This window comes from Varanus komodoensis, unplaced genomic scaffold (assembly GCF_004798865.1).
Source record: "Varanus komodoensis strain SLA01 unplaced genomic scaffold, ASM479886v1 scaffold6_2, whole genome shotgun sequence".
NCBI classification, from domain to species: domain Eukaryota; kingdom Metazoa; phylum Chordata; class Lepidosauria; order Squamata; family Varanidae; genus Varanus; species Varanus komodoensis.
In genome coordinates this window covers 14518137-14527250 of record NW_025336346.1, presented here as the reverse complement: position 1 = coordinate 14527250, position 9114 = coordinate 14518137, and positions in this window count along the sequence as shown.

Here is a 9114-nt window from a genome sequence, read left to right as displayed (position 1 = left end):
TATCCTGAAGTCCCATATCTCACGGCAGCCTTTTCCAACCTAGTGCCCTTTGGACTGGACTGCAACCCCCATCTCCAGGAGTCATGGGGGGACACCTGGCAGCAGACCCTGTCCATGGTGCTGAACCATATCTGCAAACTAGGTGTGTCACCATGGACAGCACCTTAAAGGTCCAGAATACAGCCCAGAATGGATGCACCACCCCATTGGCATTGGTGCTACCAGTCTCCACTGGCACCAAGATAGGGGAAGCTGGAATATGGTGCAGCTGGCCTGTGAGTGCTTTCTTATTAGCACTGTGTGGAAAAATCAAGTCATCATAAGGGCTGTCTGTGCCAGGAAACCAAGTCACAGTTTCTGCTCTTACAGAACTTCAGTCAAACACAGTTGCCAGTTTGATGGAAACCTCAAGCCAGATAAGTATCTGGTTACAAGTCCAACGGCCAAAGTAATTATCCCCAGTTCTGTGTTACCATGCTGTACAGTTTCATTGCAAGGTGGTTACTCTGCCCAAGGACCATTACAGACAACACTACATTATTAAGCCTGTATTGTCATGAGTAACTTTAAACCAAAACTTAGATCTCACAGCTTCCAAGCTGTGACTGTTTGATGAGTGGGGAAGAGGAACCGGGGAATTGTCATCTTGCAGATTTTCCATGTTGGGCAAATTACATATTAAATTCCTACCACGGCAGTGATAAAATAATTTCTATAGACCAGGGCCAAGTATAAATACAATGGATTTCATTCAGACTAACACTAGGTGTACTTAAGTCCCATTAAAATTAATATGAAACACTACATGGCTAGTTTAAGTTCAGCTGATTTCAGGAGGGACTGATAACTTGGTCCTTACCTAAGCCAATGCTGTTACCTTCTTACACATTTACTCCCCACTCATTACCATGTTTGCTTGGAAGGAAACACCATTCAGTCAAAGCAATATGCTGTGAACTGTCCAGAGAGGCTCTGCTCTTGGGTAGTCCAGAAGTTAAATAAGTAAATAATGTGTGCTTGGTACCACAACCTTGCAGTATAATCCTAAACATGTAACTTGGTGGGATACGGAAGCATCAGTATCAGTTGCTTTACATAACTTGTGTATAACTTCATGAGTGGATGTTACACCCTGCTTTAGTCAAGTACAGGACCAGGAGATGGAGAGCAATCAGAAATAAAGAATAGGTCTACTGCCAGAAACGCAGGAGCAAATTCATCTTCTAGCTGGTGGAGTGAGTAGCCGTGGTAAGGAGCATCACCTCAACCACCATACCCTACTGTTAAGAAAAGACTTCCTTGACCTACATGACTGGCATCTACCTGCAGTTTCAGCATTTGACTAGATGACTAGCAGCTAGTTCATATAAAGGAAGGCCATTGTTCCCTCTGATTCAGTGTTGTCTGTGCTGGGATTGGGGAACCTCTTTCAGCCCAAGGACTGAATTCAGTCTTGGAGAAGCTCTTGGGGGCTGCATGATAGCCAAAGCCAAAGGTGGTGATGTCAAAGGTAAAAGAGGGTAGAGTCAAAAATACCCCAAAATGACCACTCGGCATATTAAAACACTTACTGCTGATAAACAGAACATTAGGAGAGATTCAGTCTTTTAGAACATTGGGGGTGGGAAGACACAAAAGTTGGGAAGACACAAAATGACTAGTGGCTGGGGCCAGGGAAAGGAGCCATGGACACCTAGAGAACCTGGATGGCCAAGCTGGGTGTGGAGGCCTGGATTCTCCACCCTTTCCCTATGGCGGCTAGCCAGGATTTTGAGACACAAAGCTTTTCTCAGAGATGCCAAGAATGAATCTGGAACCTTCTGCATGCAAAGCGGCTGGTCTGTCACTGAGCGTGGCCTCTTCCCAGGTTCAGGTCCCTTAGAGGGGGTTGACTCTGATATGCAATTAAGATTCTATATGAAGAGCCATCTTCAGTCTGTGCCACGGTCTAATGTTTTAAGAAGGATGCTGAGAGTATAGTTCTGCATTTGCAGATGATACAATACTAGAAAGACTTCATTCTCTGTGGAGAACAGAAAGCAATCCTACGACATTCAGCAGTGAGAAAGCTAGGAAAGCATTCAAACACAAATACAAAGTGGGAGATAATTGGCTAAGGAAAAGCACTGCTGTGAAGGAGCTGTGATTTATGGTGGAACACAAACTGAACTTAGGCCAGCAACGTGATGCTGTAGCAACAAGAAAAATGTTATTCTGCATATCATTACAAGAAGCATCATATCACAGGCATGAGAGTGAGCACTACTATTAAGCTCAAGAGTATGACTCTGTTACAATAATTTGGAGCATTTGCTGTGATGCTGTGGCTAAGATTTTTTAGTGATGCCTAGTGGAAGAATAATTAACAAAAAAAAAAAAATCTCTTTCCCATTTAAGGCTGGAATCCTGTGCACACTTACCTGGGTTTATGCGCCATTGAACAGCAAGGCTGAATAAACCACATAGAATTGCACTGTAATTGTCCTCAACGGTTTACCTGAAGTTTACATACAGGGTTGGATTTGTCTTCATTAAACTTCCAATCATACCATATTTCTTCTTTCTCCAGGACAGATAGCACTTTCCCCCTGAAGCTGTGCCTTAAACTTCAAACTCTGCATATCTCTTTTACATTACTTTTCCAGCCTTTCATTTTAGAATAAAATATATTCATATATTATAGGCATAAAAATAATCCCACAGCATTTGAGGTGAGGTGGATTTGCTTAAAAGAGTTAGGCTTGCTAGTTTAACATATAAGAGGTCAAAATAGCATATCTCTGTGGGAGGAAAATTGCCTTTCTCTATCTTCACATTTTAATGAGATGGCTGATGCACTAGCACCTCGCACTGGCTATTACAAGAAGAATTGCTTTGTTTCCAAGGGAAACAAACCCACCTAAAACTAACTTTCACCCAGAGCAGAAGTTTTTGCCTTTCCCCAAAACTCAATGAGAATAAAACATCCAGGCATTAGTTGAGATAGTGCTGAAGGTAATGTCACATAAGAGATATGCAATCCTATTTGTGTCTACTCAAGTTAGAAATGGATGTGATGGAATTCCATGGGGCTTACTCCCCAAATGTTGTTCCAGGATTGCCCAGTTCAACTCAGAAAAAGAACCATTTGGAATCCATGGAGGGCCAGATTTTTAAAAATGTCATTTCTATACCACCCAATGCAATGCAGATATTCCCTTCCATCCCAGCACATACACATGCATAGACACACACCTTACCTTACCTAGAGTTGTGGGAACAAGAACAGCAGCAAATCTTTCTCTAATAGTTCTATGATTTACCTTTTCATATGGAGACATCAGCTTAGTGGTACACAAAAACAAAAAGATGCAGTAGCCGTCATTATAATACAATGTTTATTCAATCATCCTTCATTGAAAACATATACATATTAAAAAAACTCCAGACCTACCATTAAGCTAGTTAACAATATCCAGTACCAATAATACCAACATTTGATTCACATTAAACCATTCACCAAATATAAGATATCTCATATCCTCACAGCACAGAAGAAACAGAAACCCTGTCTCCACAAGGTACCCTCAAGCAGGTTTCGATTTTAGGTAAGCATCCCTTGAAAAACCAACCTTTGTTCAAGCCAAAGGCCTTGGCTTCGGGAGATTTCTCTTTAGAATCCCATTAATCTGGCCAAAGGGAGAGTTTTGTTTTGCTCTTTTTAGCAACAGCCTCTAGTATTTCAATCTCTGCCTTTTCTGTGGCTAGAAACTATTTAGGAACTCTTCTGCATGCCTTCTTTTTCATTTTACTTCATTTTTACTCATGACAAAAACAGCAATTAATTATAATCAGAGCATTCAGACTTCATATTTCTCTAATAAAGTAAATCTAACACATTCTAGGACATCTCAGGATCATTCAGGCAGACAACCAAGGCAAGTTCCTGAACTGTGGCTCACTTGCCAAATGCAAGAGCAGACTGGGAATTCAGAGAAGCTGAGAAGGCTCTGAGAATAAAAGCAAGGAAGTGAGCCAGGGCAGAAGTAGGCCAATGTCAGGCTTGTAGGATCTATTCTGTTTTTACTAGAGTGCTGAAGGCTACGAGCCAGAGACGGACCACAATGGTTGCTCTGGGGGGAAGAGCGAATTATCTGCCGTAGCCCTTGAACCATCTCCTATGGTGCAGACAATCCTAGAGAAGAGCTACGAAAGATCAGGGCTCTACCACAGCACTCTAAAACTGACCGGCACAGTTGAACAAAGGCCTAGTACAAAAGGAACCTCAGAACACTTATATTTTATAGATGAGGAGCACTGAGGCTGAGAGAAAAGCAATTAGCACAAGGCCTGCCTTGACAGAGATTTCTTGCTGTTCGTTACTTGCTCTCATTAAAGAACTGGGTGTCAGAAGCCCTTGGAGAACCACTTGGAACCACAGAGAACTACTGGAAGATCTGGATCTACCTTCTCACCACCCAGGAGCACAACCCAGGGGCAGTCTGGAGAGTATGCAGTGTGGAGATTCACATGGAGTTCATCTGCAAATATATATTGCATCATCGGCAGTCAGCTTCTGAGAGAGAATTTTTAGTCCTGTTTGCAAGGGGCTGCACTGGTTGGATTCTTACTTAATTGATCTGGGGGTTTTCTTCTGTGTTCCCCTCTTTTTTCCTGGAATGGCTCTTCCTGAGCAAGCTACCTGATTTCTGAGCTAGCCAGCAGCCTAACTGTGCCTGAGGGGATGTTGCCTCACTGAAAGGCATCTGCCTTTCCAGTTCCTGGAACTGAAATGGTTAGTCTGTCTCCCAGTGGCAGTAACACAACAGCAGAGAGCACTGAATAATCGGAACTAGAAATGTCTGACAGGCAGGGGCTAATTTTCTGCACCCAAAGTGACCACAGTTCTGTTGGGCTAGGAATGGAGAAATCAGTCAGTTTCAGGTTCCCTACATTGCTCATTTTCCCAGTCCATTTTTTCCTGAACCTCAACAATCTACTTAAAGTGCACATGAGCAACATAATGCAGTTTTGTAAGAGCTTCACCAAATGTATGCATTCTTTTTGGCATTTTCTTCTGGGGAGCCTCTTTACAAAGTTCAGAGAAGAGTAAATTTCAAAGGATAAACCAGAAAAGCCCCTCCCTGCTCCTAGCACTTCCTCATCCATGTCCATGGACAGGATGGCATCTAAAGTTCTCCAGATCTTAAGAAGCCACTTGCTTGTGTGCTTCCTTATCTACCTTTTAGTTTCTGTGTGTTCTGCATCTGATTCTTGCTATTTCTGGTTCAGCCTTTGGTAAGAGTGACCAGCAGTGAAACCACAGCTGTGTACATCTCTGAAACATCGTGACTGCACAGTTTTCCATGCTAGGATCTCTTCAGAAGCGGTTCTCTTCTATTCAGAATATGCTACATTCTGGCATATGTCCTCTTGACGTGTCAGATCCTTGCTTTAAAGTCTGAGTGGCAACCCAGCAGCTTACCTGAAATTACATGCCTCACAAATCACTGTCTGGCAGATAACAAGGAGAGACTTGGAGGCTGTTGCTCTAATTTGGTCTTCTTGAAATAGTGCAATCAACTGGGAGAATATGAACTGAAAGGCATAAAGAGGCACCAGGATGATAAAGGGTTGGCCATTAATCACCAGCTATTTAGTCCACTATTGCAAATACTCCGAAGGCAGCAGGGCACCCACACATAAGCAAAGAGCCCTAATTAGCCATTTTTGCACCCTGGACAGACAACCACTTTACCAAGACTTGGTTTTGTAGACCGTTTGGTGGAAAAAGTGTGTGCATCTCATCATATCGAAATGTGTATAGGCCCCATGAGCTCTCCTGCTGCTTTGCTCTTGTTACCATACAGCTTGATATGCAGGGAAATTATGCTCTCCGTCCCTTCTCCAGTGTATTGGCATAGTCCAAATGCAGACTGAATGAAATGAAAGGCTATTTTTGCGGCGTTCTTCACTGGGCGGAGGGATGGGGGGAGGCACTGTGCTGAGCCTGGAGAAGATAATTAGGAATGAGACTTTGGTCGAACATATGGAACAGGGAAAGGAGCAAAAAGAAATACAATAAGTGGCACAAACATTTATTGTGCGTTTAATTTTCAAGCAGCTGTGTACAACAAGGTCTATTCTGATATATGCAATATTTATTTTTAGCCAAAATAACCTTTGCTGAAAAATGCCACTTCCTTGATATCAACTATTTTTGTTTATGCTATGTCCACAGTTTTAATCTACCTATACACCTGTGGAAAGCAATATTCTAAAACACAGAACTAGGACACCAAGGTGGTGACCTTTTACTGATAGCTGAACGGATTGTCCTCAGTCCTTCTCTCCGCTTATGCAGAGTGCGTGGTGTGGAAGGGCACTTACAAGAAGCCTCAGAGTGCCGTGCTACTTGTGCACCTGACATTTCAGTGCTACACAGGCTGTGCTCCACCTCTGTGGTCTGTTGACTTGAAGGTCATTCATGCCTCCAGATCATCCAGCTCTCTGCTTCTGCCTTTTATGAATCCCGCTTCCTTTAGCTTTCGTTCTTATAACTTACTCAATTACTGGGTTCATACATCATTACCAGCAAACCTGTGTGGTTTCCATGGTGCAAGATTTTAGCCTAGATGTGCCTGACAGATGAGCAAGTGGTTTCTATGCTAGAGTAGTTTCCACCTTCTTCACACCTTCCTCCTACTGTTGCCATGTATCCCTTCAGCTCCTGTGCCTGAAATTCAGTGCCACACTGGATGGCTGGAGCAGTTCCTGCAGCTGCTGCTCTTTCCAACAGACTTTGTGGTAGCTACATACTAGGACCACGGAAATAATGAGGCTGGGTTCAGACAAGTGGTGCAACCATGAAGTAAGGAAACTGTAGAGCAGGCCATTGTTTCTTATCATGATTTCTAAAAACTAAACATACCATGTTGAAATAACACCACAGGGTTCAGACAACACAGACCTTCCTGTGTAAGAAACCATCTTGGCATGTCTGTTGTGTGGACTCACCCAATTAATCATTATAAGGCTGATGGGATGGGGGTTCAATCTGTGGTCATGGTGCCACGATTACACAACTGCTGCACCACAGGTGGAGATAGTGCTGAACACGGCATTTTTCTCATTGGCTCTTCGTAGGGGTGACCCATCTGGCATATAGAATTGAGGTGTAGCAATCACAGGATGGCTTTGCCAGGAAGAAACTTGTAAAACAAATCACTTCGACCCAAATACAGATCTCTTTGGTTGGAGAAGATCCCATAGTCAAAAAACTCCTGGATCTCCTAGTTTGATCCTTCACTGTGATATGACCAGAGTGCTGAATCTCTTTCAACCCATGGGTCAAATCCCATTTCAGAGGAGGTGTCAGGGGCTGCATTCAAGTGGCAGAGTCAAAAATAATGGCATACCAGGATAAAGCTCTTACCACTTGTGCAGGCTTAGGGCATGGGGCAGCCACCTCCTGCCTGAACTGAGGACCTGTCTGACCTTATGCAGACTCACACTCCACCCAACCAGGGCTCTGCTCCTGAAGGTGAGAAGTTCAATGCAGAATCCTTTTGTTATCACTGCTAACAGAGGTTAAAGATAAGCTGGGGATTCCCTGCACCAGCTCCCAGGATGCTCCCGTCTCAAGTGAGATGTGAGCAATGCTGACCGAATGGGCTGCTTGGATCCTGTGCAAAGCTACCAACATCCTCATCGAGTCATAAATGGCATGGAAGGAACAGAGTAACTTAGCAGGGCTTGTATTCCCATTCTTCTGGTCTAGAAGCCCTGGAGTCCTGTGCCTATTTCTGCATGGATACATCAAAAATGGATTAAGATAACTTCATGTAGGGGAGTAGGGCTTTGCAATGAGGCATGGAGCCTTTATGCCACCAGCCTGGGCCAGGTAGGTAATCCAGCCTCTGGATCAAAAGTGCCTCTCCTCCCCTGATTTAGGGGAGAAGATTTCAACAGTTTAGAATGGAGAAACTGCTGTACAAAAGCTGGGAAACCCCCAGGCGATCAGTGGGTGAGTGCAATGGGTATGGCCATGGGAAAGAGGTGTGGCCACATGGGGAACCCCAGGGGGCTGGATTAGGGTCCCAGGCAGCCCAGGTCTGAGGTTCTGAACCCCAAGTCCTGAAGAATGGGGAGAAGGTGCAGGACGCGGATTAGCACAATCACAGTCTGTTCCTGGGAGGATTCTTGCAGAAAACCTAACGTCTAAAAGAGACATATTCAGAGTTTGGGGGGGGTGTATTATTCTGGCAGATGCACCTACAACCTCAAAATATTGGGCTCCATCTCTGTTAACTTGCATACAACATTCTTAGTTGACTGGCAGTTCCAGCAAGCAGGGATCAAAATTGAGGCCAAATAACATGATGCATCAAGTGGATCAGCCAATAATCTTCATAATCCCAGTGTGTGCAAGTTTTATTCTATTGATAACACATAAAGATATTTCAGACCAATCTGCTAAACAAAAAGTGTGAGATTTTTTCATTCCTTTTCTTCTGTTTCTCTGTAAAACTAGAAGTTTAGAACATTTTTTGGCCTCGGTGCCCCAAATATTGATGGGATGCAATTTCCAATTTCCATCATCCCTCACCACTGGTCATGCTAGTTGTGATAAAGGGACTTGTAATCCAACAATATTTGGGAAAGTCCAGTTTAGATCATTTATTGCATAGTGCCATAAAACAAAAATTAAGAAAAATGGAGAGAAAGGCAAGGTTAATGGATATTTGAGGTACTATGAGTTCCATCTAGAATCTGCCCTCTGCAAGAGGAAGGCCTCCTCCGCAAAAGATCCTTCCACTCAGTTTGAAGAATCCCCCTCCCATACACACCACAGGTCACCCCATTCATCAGAGCCCCTGACTACAGAATAGCATTTTCAAGGCTAGAGAGGCTGCTGTGGAAGGAGGAGATAGGAAAGTCCATGCGTGCCGGTGCAGCTGATCCAGTGCAAATCTGGATCCAAATTTCTCTTAAAGTTTCAAACAAATGCCTCCCATTTTGTCCATAAGCACCCAAGATGGGATTGTTAATGGAGCTTCTAAGATGCCTGGATTCAGCTGGCTTTAGCACTCCACAAGAGGTTAAAATGTGGACACCATCATATCTCACCGTATG